The sequence below is a fragment of the Mobula hypostoma genome, chromosome 23 (assembly GCF_963921235.1).
Source record: "Mobula hypostoma chromosome 23, sMobHyp1.1, whole genome shotgun sequence".
Classification (NCBI taxonomy): domain Eukaryota; kingdom Metazoa; phylum Chordata; class Chondrichthyes; order Myliobatiformes; family Myliobatidae; genus Mobula; species Mobula hypostoma.
In genome coordinates, this window is record NC_086119.1 from 52,688,534 (window position 1) to 52,704,007 (window position 15,474).

General features: G+C 45.7%; 1 protein-coding gene across 10 annotated transcripts in view; it reads right to left on the reverse strand.

Moving 5' to 3' along the window:
• Positions 1-15,474, reverse strand: part of camkk1a (calcium/calmodulin-dependent protein kinase kinase 1, alpha a) — a 201,924-nt gene that overhangs the window by 91,111 nt on the left and 95,339 nt on the right. The window lies entirely within an intron of this gene.

The window sequence follows — 15,474 nt, forward strand, 5'->3', positions numbered from 1 at the left end:
AGACAAGTGATGTATGTGACTGCCATAGCTGTCGTATCAAACATTACAACTTCAGATTGAAATGAGAAAATTGAGAATTCCACCCTCTACATCTCCGCCAACCAGTGGGAACCCTTCTGTACTAATCTCACCCCCCAGCACTTGGCCGTAGCCCCCGCGGTCAACCAATTCAACTGCTCTTCTCGACTCAGCTTCCACCACTCCCTCTGACAGATCCAGGTACTCACCCTGCCTGGGTGAAAAATATTCCCCTCAGATCCCCTCTGGATCTCTTACCCATTACCCAAAACCTACTTCCTCAAGACTTATCCACCTCTGAGAAGGGGAAAGGTTTCCTGAAGTCCACCCTGTCTGTACCCCAATAACTTTACGTACCTCAGTCACGTCCCGGTAACCAGCTCTGCTCCGAGGGAAACGGACCCAGAGCCTCCTCAGTTTTACGTTAGTGACATGGCTTTCGGACTCTGAAATGAACCCGCTGCCGGTTTGAGCATCGTATGTGAATACCGCCAAAGTGAACTTGTGCCTTTTGTTCTCAGGTCGAGAGTGCAAGGCATCTTGCTCTAGTGTCTGTTCCTGAACCAGCCTACCATTTCGTGCTGCATCTGCCAAGGCACATTCTCACAAGGAATAAAACAGACTCTACACAAGTTACCCAACAATGGGCATTAGGAACAAAAGCCTAAAAGCACATACCTTGCCGAAGACAGCTTCTACCCCGCTGTTAAACATTATTAATTGTGATAAGTTGACTCCTGACCTCACAATCTGTGTTGTTATGATCTTGCACCTCAATGATCTGCACTGCACTTCCTCTGTGGCTGTTACACTTTACTTTGCATTCTGAAATCTTTTTAGCTTGCTTTACCTCCATACACAAGACCGTAAGATATAGGAGCGGTATTCAGCCATTTGGCCCATCTAGTCTGTACCACCATTTCATCTTGGCTGATCCATTCCCCTCTCAGCCCCAATCTCCCGCCTTCTCTCCGTATCCATTCACGCCCTGACCAATCAAGAGTCGATCAACCTCTGCCTTAAATATACCCAATGACTTGGCCTCCACAGCCACCTGTGGCAGTGAATTCCACAGATTCACCACCCTCTGGCTGAAGAAATTCCTCCTCACTTCTGTTCTAAATGAACGTCCCCCTATTCTGAGGCTGTGTCCTCTGGTCTTCAAAAACACCCTCTCCACATTCACTTTATCGAGGCCTTTCAACATGCATTGTGTAATGATTTGATTTGTATCTGAAGTATGCAAAACAAGCTTCTCACTGTACTTCGGTATATGTGACAAGAATAACCCATTCCAATAAAAATATGCTTTTTGGTAAATAGTAGGACGAAGGGTACATTCCGTACATCCGCCTAGCACTCACACACTGCCAAGATGTGGAACATCATGTAACAGCACACACGTCCTAAACCATCTTTGGCTCTGCCCTCGAAACAGCGGCTTTGAAGGAGCAGCAAGTGCATTTAGAATCACAGGCAATGTGCAAGAACCGACAGCTCCCCTGGGGAAGAACGGCAGGATAGCTTTAGCACCCAAAACTAATGACTACATAGGTGCAAAATCTACACTGTCAGTGTATTTCACTCAACAGCAGATGGTGGCAAGTTATATATAATTCAAACAGAAGTGGTAAGAGCAGGGCAGACCTTTCAAACCTTCGAGCTGCCTCCGCCTTTTAATAAGCTTCTAGCTGATCTCCCACTTCAGTCCAATCTTCCTGCACTATTCCTATAATTTCATTCCTCCTACATCAAAAATCTATCTCAGTTTTGGATCAGTGGCTGAATCTCCTGAACCTTCAGTGGAGAGAATTCCCAATGTCCGTTTCCTTCTGGATGAGGAAAGTTTCATTCATTTCCATACAGTCTCAATCTACCCCTTACATTGATTGAGGCCGTGACTCCTTGGCCAAAGAGAACATGGTTCCAGCTCCGATGCCATCAAACCCTCCAAGACAATAGTCACATCAGTCACACTGGCAACCCGGGGAAGTCACATGACCCGTGTTGGCTGCTGATGACAAACAGTTTGAAAGAACCACCCTTCCAAAAATTTGCATTTCAAATTTATCACAGTTCGACTTCCTGATTAGGAATGAACTCTGATACTAGCAAGTAGAGGCAAGTTATCTTGGTGGGATAGAAAGTACAGCAAAAGAAGGCTGATCTTAATGTTTGCCGTGCTGCTTTCTCACTGAAGGTATAGGGTGCCTTAAAGTCACACCAGCAGGTTCAGGGTCAGTTATTACCCCTCAATCATCAGGCTCTTGAACCAAAGGGGATAACTACACTCATCTATTGAGATGTTCCTACAACCAGTGATCCCACTTTAATGGCTCTTTATCGTGATAATTCATGATCTCGTTATTTACTGCTATTTATTTATATTTGTGTTTTAACAGTTTGTTATTTTCTATGCTCTTGCTCTTTCGTTGCTCCTGGTTACGGTTACTATTCGAGAGAGTTTTGTCGAGTATGCCAACAGGAGGAAGAATCTGAACTGAACTGACTCTTCCTTCAGTTAGTCCTGACGAAGGGTCTCGGCCTGAAACGTCGACTGTACCTCTTCCTAGAGATGCTGCCTGGCCTGCTGAGTTCACCAGCAACTTTGATGTGTGTGACTTTATTATTTACATCCTTCACATACATGAGGAGTAGAAGTCTTTATGTTACATCTCCGTCTAGATGTGCAATGTGCAATTTATAGTAATTTATAATAAATAGCATGTACAACAGGACAATCAATATAACATAGAAATACAGTTGTGTCAGCATGAGTTCATCAGACTGATGGCCTGGTGGAAGAAGCTGTCCCGGAGCCTGTTGATCCTGGCTTTTGTGCTACTGTACTGTTTCCCAGATGGTAGCAGCTGGAATAGATTGTGATTGGGGTGACTCGGGTCCCCAGTGACCCTTCGGGCCCTTTTTTACACACCTGTCTTTGTAAATGGTGACATGTATGGACTCTGATAATAAGTTTTACTTTGAACTTTTTGTTATGAGCCCCTAACACCTCTTCCCTCCTGTGTTCTACGCCTGTAATTTAACATTGGATACACTGTAGGAATACAGAATCTGGGAAATCTGTGTGCTAAGTGAGGCCCAGTATTGGAAATTACATTTTGGATAATATTGTGTTAAATATGCTGGCTGGTGTTGCCTTTTATCGTTCAAAGTTTCCAGGTTTCAATTGTAAATGGTGTCAAAACAGCAGAGGTTTATTGCCCAAACTTTAAATTATGCGCAACAAGTAGATTTTGTTTACTAGTACGGCTAAATAGTCTTTAGGGTGCAGAAAATGTGGGATCAATGCTACATTGGATTAATAAACATGGTGGGCCAAAGGGCCTGTTACTGGAGACAGTGATACCCTCTCTCATTTTTCTCAACTCTAAAGAACACATTCATCCTGCCCCAATGTGGAAAAACTGCCAGCTCAGGAACCTGTCTGGTGAACTTTCACTATATCACTTTCATGGAAGTGGGGGGGGGGGAATACAGTACATTACACAACTATGTATGATTTGACCATGTATGGTAGCACTAAACACTGTAGAACAGTACAGCCCAGGAACAGGACTGTCAGCCACGATGTTATGCAGAAATAATTCATCTACTGACACCTAATCCCTTTGGCCATCACACAGACCTCATCCCTCCATTCTCTGCACACTCATGTGCCCAAGGGCCTCCTAAACACCTCCATCATATCTACCTTCACAACCACCCCTCGCAATCCACTGCTCTGTGTAAAAATTGCTTGCCGCGCACATTTCCTTTGAAATCCCCCACCTCCCACCCTCACCTTAAATAAATGTCCTCTACTGTAGGACATTTTGATCCTGGGGAAAAAAGATGCCAGCTGTCTATCTATGTCTCTCATCATCTTATAAATTTGTATCAGGTCCCCCCTCAGCCTCAACAACTCCAGAGATAACAGCCTAAGATTGTTCAACCTGTCCTTACCGGACACTCCCTCTAATCCAGGGAGCATCCTGGAAAACATCTTCTGCACCCTCTCCACCCTCTCCACAGCCATTTCCAATACTGGGGGCAACCAGAAATGAAGGAAATACTCCAGGTGCAGCCTAAATTTTTTTTATAAAGCTGTGGTATAACCTCCTGACTCTTGAACTCAATGCCTTGACCAATAAAAGCAAGCATGTCAAACACCCTCATTACTACCCTGTCAATTAGTACAGTGGCTTACAGGAGCTATAGTCTTGGAACACAAGATACCTCTGTATATCAGCACTGTTAAGGGTCCTGCTACTAACTGTAACACCTCACACTTGGCTGGGTTAAACTCCATCTGCCATCTTCCACCCATATCTGCAACTGATCCATATCTCACTGTACCCTTTGCTAGTCTTCTACACTATCCACAGCACCACCAACCTTTGTGTCATCCGCACACTTACTAACCCACCCATCCACATTTTCATCAAGTTACTGCAATGTCAAAAATAGTGGAACTCCCAGAACAGATCCCTATGGAATATCACTTCTAGCCAGAATATATCCCACTGATCCCTATCCTCTGTCCTCCATAGTCAAGCCAATTCTGAATCCAAATGGCTAAGTCACCATGGACCTCAACCATCTTCATCTTCTGGATGAGCCTACCATGAGGGACCTTGTCAAATTCCTTTCTATAATCTATATAGACAACAGTCACAGCTCTACCTTCATCAATTACCTTTGTCACCTCCTTGAAAAAGTCAATCAAGTTGCTAAAACGACATGCACCCCACAAAGCCATGCTGACTGCCCCCAATTAGACCAAAGCTTCCAAATGCTCATAAATTCTATTCCTAAGAAACTTCTCCACACATTTTCCTACCATTGACATGAGACTCAATGGTCTATAGTTTACAGGATTATCCCCATTTCATCAGCAACTCGCCAGTCCACTGGGACCTTTCCTATAGCCAAAGAGGACACGAAAGTCTTGGCCAAGACTCCCTGCAATCTCATCTCTTGCCTCTCTCAGTAACCTGGGGTATATGCCACCAAGCCCTGAGGACAAATTGGCCTTAAGGCTCTTTGAGACACAAACCACCTCTTTCTTTATTGCAAGATGCCCTGACACATCAGCACACTCCACACTTTCCCCACTACCCTCCATGTCCTTCTTGATAAATATTGAATCAAAGTAGCCATTTAGGACAACCTCCTCCCCCAACCACATGTTCCCTCCTTTACCTTTGAGTGGTCCTACCCTCTCCCTAGTTACCCTCTTGCTCTTAATGTATGTGCTACATAGAATACCTTGCAGCTCTCTTCAGTCTTAGTTGCCAAAAAGTTTTCATGACCTTTTCTTGAGTTATTTTCTAGATTCTTTATACAAACATAGAAACATAGAAAACAGGTACAGGAATAGGCCATTCGGCCCTTCGAGCCTGCACCGCCATTTATTATGATCATGGCTGATCATCCAACTCAGAACTTCCCTCCATACCCGCTGATCCCTTTAGTCACAAGGGCCATATCTAACTCCCTCTTAAACATAGCCAATGAACTGGCCTCAACTGTTTCCTGTGGCAGAGAATTCCACAGATTCACCACTCACTGTGTGAAGAAGTTTTTCCTCATCTCAGTCCTAAAAGGCTTCCCCTTTATCCTCAAACTGTGACCGCTCGTTCTGGACTCCCCCAACATCGGGAACAATCTTCCTGCATCTAGCCTGTCCAATCCCTTTAGGATTTTATATGTTTCAGTAAGATCCCCCCCTCAATCTTCTAAATTCCAATGAGTATAAGCCTAGTCAATCCAGTCTTTCATCATATGAAAGTCCTGCCATCCCAGGAATCAATCTGGTGAACCTTCTTTGTACTCCCTCTATGGCAAGAATGTCTTTCCTCAGATTAGGGGACCAAAACTGCACGCAATACTCCAGGCGTGGTCTCACCAAGGCCTTGTATTCCTCAAGGTCCCTATTCAATTTCATCTTCCAATAATTAAAGTTCCATATAATTGTGGCAAGACATCTTTACTCTCGTATTCAATCATTAGTCTGCTTTCAACACACCATTTGCCTACTACTCCTACATGCCAGGTTCTTAGTAACTGGGTTGCAAGTTCACTCAAGTCCCTCCAAACATCAACATTTGTCAATCTGCCATGGTGTACAGATTACTCAGTGCTTCCATTGAAGTGAACTGTGTTACCTTTTCTCTACACTGGTTCTTGCAGATTGTGGACTGCTGCCAGAAACACAAGGTTATGATAACAAGTGATTTTAACTTTCCACATATTGACTGGGACTCCCATACTGTAAAAGGACTAGATGGGATAGAGTTTGTCAAATGTGTTCAGGAAAATTTCCATATTCTGTATGGGAGAGTGTGTGATACTTGATCTCCTATTAGGGAATGAGACAAGGCAGGTTACGGAATTTGTGCAGGGGAACACTTTACATCTAATGCTATTGATTTCAAAGTAAATATGTTAAAAGATAGGTCTGGTCCACAGGTTGAGATTCTAAATTGGAGAAAGGCCAATTTTGATGGTATCAGAAAGCACCTTGCAAGTGTGAATTGGGACAAAGGTGTTTCTGGCAAAGGTGTACTTGATAAGTGGGAGGATTTCAAAAGCAAAATTTTGATAATAAAAAGCTTGTATGCGCCTGTCAGAATACAAGGTAAAGATAACAAGTGTAGGGAAAGTTGGTTTGCAAGAGATATTGAGGCCCTGATCAAGAAACAAAAGGAAGTGCATAACAGGAATAGGCAGATAGAAACAAATGAGGTGCTTATGGAATACAAGAACAATTAAAAAATAAATCAGGAGGTCTAAAAGAAGGCATGAAGTTGCTCTAGCAAACAAGGTGAAGGAGAATTGTCCCACTGTTTCAGAAATGCTCTAAAAATAAACCAGGAAATTATAGGCCTATGAACCAGACATCAATGTTGGAAAAGTCATGGAAGGTATTCCAAGGAACCAGATACGTGAGTATTTGGATAGATATGGACTGATTAGGGATAGTCAGCATGGCTTCTCATGTGGTAGTTCATGCCTAACCAATCTGGTAGAGTTTTTCTCAGAAGTTACCAGGAAAGTTGATGAAGGCAAGGCAGTGGATGTTGTCTTTTCCTTTTTAAGTCTTTTTATTAATTATTATTGAAAATCAACAACAGAGAAAATACATCAAAATAATCGAGATAACATATCCATATGTAGAATAAGAGTTAAACTATCAACCAGGCTGAACAGTATATCAATAATAATCAAAAAACAAAGTATTAAAGCTTAAGTGTTAAAGTGGATGTTGTCTACATGGACTTCAGCAAGGCATTTGACAAGGTCCCTCATGGGAAGTTGGTTATGAAGGTTCAGTTGTTTGAATTCAAGATGAGGTAGTAAATTGGATTAGGCACTGGCTTTGTGGGCGAAGCCAGAGAGTGGTAGTAGATGTTTGCTTCTCTGACTGGAGACCAGTGACCAGTGGAGTGCTGCAGGGATCGGTGCTGGGTGCATTATTGTTTGTCATCTATATCAATGAATCCAGTAAGATCCTTCAAGTAAGATGGTGACGCGTGCAAATGCAGCAGCCTCTCGGGGGCCAATCAAAGGTGCTTTTTACTTTGTAAATTAGTATTTTTTTTAACCACCCAAAGACGATTCTCCTCCAAGAACTTCGAGTACTGCAGGGCTACTCCATCAGTGAGTTGCTCATTGATCAGAGTAGATGGACTGGTCTCAGCTCGAGGTGCCGAAGGAGCCGGCCGGGATATCAGGAAAGGAGCTGGACCGGCTACAGGCCGTATTGCTACCCGCTACTTGGAAGCATCGGAGTTGGTCCAATATAACCGTGGGAGAGGTCTCGGACATTTCACTTGCTATCTCAAGACTCTGTTGGACAGTGATAATGTAAGCTGTCGCAGGCCTGTTACCCTGGTCTGGTGGAGGGGCAGATGACATGGAAGCTGCATATCTCGGACTAGGCCCTCAAGCCTCGGGTGTTGGGGGTGGACAGTCGGTGCTACCCTCCCATGTCTGAGCGATGGAAGGACAGGCTGGATTGTGTGTATCTGCACATCACTGATTGCCAGAGATTGCTGCTTAGGGTTTTGGACTGTATAGTTTTTCTGTGAGTGCATATGCTTCTTTGCTCACTAATTTGAATTACTTTACTCACTATTTTGAATGTTTGCACCGTGGCCCCAAAGGATCGCTGACTCATTCAGCTGTGTCTACGCATGGTTTGAACGATACTTAAACCTGATTTGATCTGAATGTGGTTAACTGGATCAGAAAATTTGCCGATGACACCAATATTGGGGACGTAGTGGACAGCAAAGTCCATCAGTGCTTAAAGATTTAGATAATATCTATGCACTTGCCCCGAATAACTTTGTTATTTAAACAGAGGGTGGAAATTCAATCACAATATAACCTGTTATTAACTCATCCCATTGAAGGATATTTGCTTAAGTTAAAAAGCCAATTTTATATGTTTGGAGATAAAAATAATAAACTGCTCGCATCTCAATTAAAAATGGCTGCAGCCAAAAGGCAAATCATGAAAATTCATAGGAAAGATGGTACCTTGGCTCAGGAATATGAAGAAATTAATACGATTTTTCAAGATTTTTATGCTGAACTTTATAAATCTCAATGTCCATTACTGATTAAATTTAATGCAGGCAAGTGTGAGGTTTTGTACTTTGGCAGGACCAACGAGGGTAGGGCATTGAAGAGTTCTGTGGAACAAAGATCTGGGAATACAGGTTCATAATTCATTGAATGCAGAATCACAGGTAGATAGGGTCGTAAAGAAAGCTTTTAGCACATTGCCCTTCAAAAATCAATATACTGAGTACAGGAGTTGGGATGTTATGTTGAAGATTAAAAGACAATGGTGTGGGCCAGATTTGGAGTATTGTGTGCAGTTTTGGTCACCTACCTACAGGAAAGATGTAAATAAGGTTGAAAGAGTACAGAGGAAATTTACAAGGATGTTGCTGGGTCTGGAGAACCCGAGTTTATATGGATAGATGGATAGGTTCGGACTTCATTCCTTGGAATGCAGAAGATTGGAGGGAGATTTGATAGAGGTAGACAAAATTAAGAGGGGTATAGATAGGGTAAATGCAAGCAGGTTTTTCCCACTGATATTGGGTGGGACTACACCTCGAAGTCATGGGTTAAGGGTGAAAGGTGAAAAGCTAGGGGAACATAAGGCAAACTTCTTCATGCAGAGGGTCATGTGGAACAAGCTGCCAGTTCAAGTGGTTCATGCCAGCTCAATTTCAATGATTAAGGGAAGTTTGGATGGGTACATGGATGGTAGGGGTGTGGAGGGCTATGGCCCAAATGCAGGTTGATGAGAGTAAACATTTAAATAGTTCAGCATGGATTAAATGTGCTGTACTTTTCTATGACTCTACCCCTGAAGTGTTTCATCACAAAGAAAGCAATAGAAACAGCCAATCATGGTTTTAATTTCAACAAAATATAACATTTCTGATCTTGAACGAGATCTATAATCACACATCCTTAAAACATGCCTCTCAAGGCAACTTTCAAAACAGTTCTCAATTAAATTGATCAAAATCTCTGGTTGTAATACTCCTTTACGTGAACAAAGGGTTGAGGGCGAATACCTTCTCAAGGCACTGTAGCTGTAGGATTCGTGCATTCTGTCCATCTTGGTAGACTTTATTTTTCAATCTCATCTTCTCCTCCTAACCCTTAACCCCCTACCAATCAAGAATCTATCAATCTCTGCCTTAAATATTCCCAATGGCCTGGCCTCCATAGCCCTCTGTGGCAATGAATTCCACAAATTCAGCATTCTCTGGCTGAAGAAATTACTCCTCATCACAGTTCCAAAGGGACATTCCTTTATTTTGAAGCTGTGCCCTCAGATCCTAGGCTCTCCTACTAATGGGAACATCCTCCCCACAAGTATTCAGCAGGTTTCAATGACACTTCCCCCATCCTTCACCCATCTTTCTAAACTCCATTGAGATATCAAACTCTTCAAATATTACAGCCTTTCATTCCTGGATTATTCTTCTCTGGACCCTCTCTTACACCCACACATCTTTCCTAAGATATATGGCCATCTTTTGTTTTCTTCCATTGTGCTCTTCCTTGCAAACCTTATATGTATTTAATATCTTCCTTGTGAACGCTATGTGCCTGTGGTATTACTGCTGAGAAAGTTTTCCTTGCACTTGTGCTTGAGCTCATGACAATGAACTCAACTTTGACCTTGAGTTGATAATGAATGGCTGGCGGCAGAAATCAGCAGTGCTATTCCAGGCTTAACCATCCCTCTCCCGGGCTTGGTGGTGAGGATGGAAATCAGATCTCCTCTGAATTATGGTGTACATTCCGTCTACCACACATCACACAACACAAAATCTCATCAATGGTGAACTAGAGAGATGTATTCAAACACTAAGGGAAAAGAAGCAACGCACACAAAATGCTAGTGAACGCAGCAGGCCAGGCAGCATCTATTGGAAGAAATACAGTCGACGTTTCGGGCCGAGACCCTTCGTCAGGACCAACTGAAAGAAGAGATAGTAAGAGATTTGAAAGTGGGAGGGGGAGGGGGAGATCCAAAATGATAGGAGAAGACAGGAGAGGGAGGGATGAAGTTAAGAGCTGGAAAGTTGATTGGCAAAAGGGATATGAGAGGATCATGGGACGGGAGGCCTAGGGAGAAAGAAAAGGGGGAGGGAAGCCCAGAGGAAGATGGAGAGCAGGCAAGGAGTGATTGTGAGAGGGCCAGAGAGAGAAAAAGAAAAAGGGGGGAAATAAAAATAAATAATGGATGGGGTAAGAAGGGGAGGAGGGGCATGAACGGAAGTTAGAGAAATCAATGTTCATGCCATCAAGTTGGAGGCTACCCAGACGGAATATAAGGTGTTGTTCCTCCAACCTGAGTGTGGCTTCATCTTTACAGCAGAGGAGGCCGTGGATTGACATATCAGAATGGGAATGGGACGTGGAATTAAAATGTGCGGCCACTGGGAGATCCTGCTTTCTCTGGCGGGCAGAGTGTAGGTGTTTAGCAAAATGATCTCCCAGTCTGCGTCGGGTCTCGCCGATATATAGAAGGCCACATTGGGAGCACTGGACGCAGTATATCACCCCAGCCGACTCACAGGTGAAGTGTCGCCTCACAGGGAAGGGCTGTCTGGGGTCCTGAATGGTGATGAGGCAGGAAGTGTAAGGGCATGTGTAGCACTTGTTCCGCTTACAAGGATAAGTGCCAGGAGGGAGATCGATGGGAAGGGATGGGGGGGATGAATGGACAAGGGAGTCGCATAGGGAGCGATCCCTGTGGAAAGCAGAAGGAGGGGGAAGATGTGCTTGGTGGTGGGATCCCATTGGAGGTGGAAGAAGCTGTCTTTGTGACAACATTGATATGTAGTTTATAAGGACAACTTGGCCTGTAAGATAATTTCCCTACCAATGCTCCCTTTCAATTCTTTTGCCACTTGTGGCAATTTACACACAGCTTTACAATGTCAGAGGGAAACGGAGACCAGGGAAAAGTACGAACTCCACATTGAACCTGGAGCCATGAGGAAGCAACAGGACCCACTGCACCACAACTGGGTGTGCTTTCTTTCTCGCACCATCCTCTAGAAACTGCTGTGTGTCAAAATTCCTGACAACCTGGCACTAACAATCATTACATGCTCAAACTCACAGAGATCACATTTCCTCCCCATTCTTTCATTTGGTCTGCGCAACAACTGAACCTCTTGACCATGTCTGCATGATTTTATGCATTGAGGTATTGCTACATGTTTGTCTTTTGATAGATATTTGCATTAATTAACAGGTGCACCGGTCTACCTAATAAAGTGCATACTTAATTTGATAATACATTAAACTTCCTTGTTGCCATATTACAGGAAGGATTTGGAGACTTCAGAGAGGGTTCAGAAGAGAGGCACCAAGATGTTGTCTGGATCAGAGAGCATCATTTATAGGGAGAAGGTAAATTCACCTGGCCTGTATTCTCTGTAGAGAGAGACTGAGGGGAAACAGAGAGAGAGAGACTGAGGGGAGAGAGAGAGAGAGTGACTGAGGGGAGAGAGAGAGAGTGACTGAGGGGAGAGAGAGAGAGAGAGACTGAGGGGAGACAAAGAGAGACTGAGGGGAGACAGAGAGGGAGACTGAGGGGAGACAGAGAGGGAGACTGAGGGGAGACAGAGAGAGAGAGACTGAGGGGAGAGAGAGAGAGACTGAGGGGAGAGAGAGAGAGACTGAGGGGAGACAGAGAGAGAGAGAGACTGAGGGGAGACAGAGAGAGAGAGACTGAGGGGAGACAGAGAGAGAGACGACAGAGAGAGAGAGAGAGAGAGAGAGAGAGAGAGACTGAGGGGAGAGAGAGAGGCTGAGGGGAGAGAGAGAGGCTGAGGGGAGACAGAGAGAGAGACTGAGGGGAAAGAGAGAGAGAGTCTGAGGGGAGACAGAGAGAGAGAGACTGAGGGGAGACAGAGAGAGACTGAGGGGAGACAGAGAGAGAGAGAGACTGAGGGGAGACAGAGAGAGAGAGAGACTGAGGGGAGACAGAGAGAGAGAGACTGAGGAGAGAGAGAGACTGAGGGGAGAGAGAGAGACTGAGGAGAGACAGACAGAGAGACTGAGGGGAGACAGAGAGACTGAGGAGAGAGAGAGCGAGACTGAGGGGAGACAGAGAGACAGACTGAGGGGAGACAGAGAGACAGACTGAGGGGAGACAGAGAGAGAGACTGAGGGGAGACAGAGAGAGAGACTGAGGGGAGACAAAGAGAGAGAGAGACTGAGGGGAGACAGAGAGAGAGACTGAGGGGAGACAGAGAGAGAGACTGAGGGGAGACAGACAGAGAGAGACTGAGGGGAGAGACAGAGAGAGAGACTGAGGGGAGACAGAGAGACAGACTGAGGGGAGACAGAGAGAGAGAGACTGAGGGGAGAGACAGAGAGAGAGACTGAGGGGAGACAGAGAGAAAGACTGAGGGGAGACAGAGAGAAAGACTGAGGGGAGACAGAGAGAGAGAGAGACTGAGGGGAGACAGAGAGAGAGAGAGAGAGACTGAGGGGAGAGAGAGAGGCTGAGGGGAGAGAGAGAGGCTGAGGGGAGACAGAGAGAGAGACTGAGGGGAGACAGAGAGAGAGAGACTGAGGGGAGACAGAGAGAGAGAGACTGAGGGGAGAGACAGAGAGAGAGACTGAGGGGAGACAGAGAGAAAGACTGAGGGGAGACAGAGAGAGACTGAGGGGAGACAGAGAGAGAGAGAGACTGAGGGGAGACAGAGAGAAAGACTGAGGGGAGACAGAGAGAGAGAGACTGAGGGGAGACAGAGAGAGAGAGACTGAGGGGAGACAGAGTGACTGAGGGGAGAGAGAGAGAGAGACTGAGGGGAGACAGAGAGCGAGACTGAGGGGAGACAGAGAGAGACTGAGGGGGTAGATAGAGAGAGACTGAGGGGAGACAGAGAGAGAGAGACTGAGGGGAGACAGAGAGAGAGAGAGAGTCTGAGGGGAGACAGAGAGAGACAGAGAGAGAGAGAGACTGAGGGGAGACAGAGAGAGGCTAAGGGGAGACAGAGACGGTTGGCAATTTGCTCACCAGCACAACAGGTCTACAGCAGACACAATTTCACTGGCTCCCCACTTGGTGTTGGAGCACTTGGGCATCAGCAAAATCTACATCAGGCTGCTGTGATTGATTACAGCTCAGCGTTTAACACCATCGTACCCCCCTTACGAATCAGCAAGCTTTAAAACGTGAGCCTCGGTACCTCCTTCAGCAACTGAATCCTTGACCAGAGGCCCACAGCCAGTGCAGATCACCAATAGCAACTCCTCCTGACTGGCAATCAAGATTGGCATACTTCAAGGATGGGCACTGTACTACTCCCTCTGCACTCATGACTGTGTGTCTCGGCACAGCTCAAATGCCATCTCTCAATTTGCCAATGTCATCATTCGTTTTGGCAGAATCTCAACTGGCTAAGTAGGAGATACTGGTTGAGTGGCGACACAAACACAACCTTATACTCAACGTCGGTAAGACCAAGGAGCTGATGGTGGACTGCAGGAAGGTGAAGTTGGGAGAGCACATACCAGTCCTCATTGAGGGGTCAGCCATGAGCAGCTTCAAGCTCCTGTGCTTCAACATCTGAGAGGAGTTTTCCTGCACTCAACGTTTTGATGCAATCATAAAGGCGGCACATCGACAGCTAAACCTCATCAGGAGGTTTGGTATGTCACCAAAGACTCCAGCAAATCTCTACAGATGTACCATAGAGAACATTCTGACTGTTCACATCACTGCCTGGTAGGGAGGCTCAATGCAGAAGCTCGAAAGAGGCTGTAGAGGATTGTAGTTTCAGCCAGTTCCATCACGGGCACAAGCCTCCCGACTGTCGAGGACACCCTCAAAAAGCAGGACCTCAGGAAGGCAGCATTTATCATTAAGGACCCTTGCTATCCAGAACATGCCCTCTTGTTGTCAAGCAGGACGTCTAGGAGCCTAAAGACAAGCTTCCACCATGAGATATAGAGATGGTTGGCATCCGTCTGTCTCGAAGGGCAGTGGGTGATGATGACCATCATCACAAGCCTGGGCAGAAGGTATGGAGACCCTGAGATGCTCAGTCGTCAAGACCACCTCTCGGCCTCACCAGTGTGGTCCGAAAGAAAGCTTATGAAGCAGTACCTTTGGCATCAGCTTGGCTGCAGGAGCTGCTGGAAGGATGTTCAATGGCGTCCAGCCAGCTTAGGCGCTCTATTCCGGATCTGCTGTCTGGGTTTATTCCCGTAGCTTTTGTCTCTCCTGAGGCTGCCCACAAGGCAGTGGGGATATTTACCCATAGCTGGGGATCTGGTTCACGAGTACCAGGGCATGTCCGCACAGCAGTGGGCCTGCATGCTACGTGTGCAGGGGCCAGACCTCCTCCCTGTCCTCTGTAGTTCGACCCGAGTCTGAAAGGAGTTGAGTTTCCATGTGTCACCAGCGAGGAGGTACTACACGAGGCTTGCTGTTGGAGAGGCTGTGTACAGGCAGGAAGTGAGGGCGACCAGCATTACTCACTACACTACCACACTAGACGCATCACAACAACCAGAGTTCAGAAATCGGGTAGCAGAGGGATAGAAGCTGTTCCTGAATCATTGAGTGTGTGCCTTCAGGCTTCTGTACCTCCTTCCTGATGACAGCAATGAGAACAAGGCATGACCTGGGTGATGGACGCCACGTTTTGGAGGCACTGCTCCTTGAAGATGTCCTGGATACTAATGGAAGCTAGTGCCTGTGGTGGAGCTGACTAGGCTTACAACTTCCTGCAGCTTATCCTGTGAGTGCCCTCTCCCCCCATACCAGACGGTGATGCAGCCAGTCAGAACAGTCTCCATGGTACAACTGTAGAAATTTGCAAGTGTCTTTGGTGACATAACAGATCTCCTCAAACTCCTAATGAAGTATAGCCTCTGTCGTGC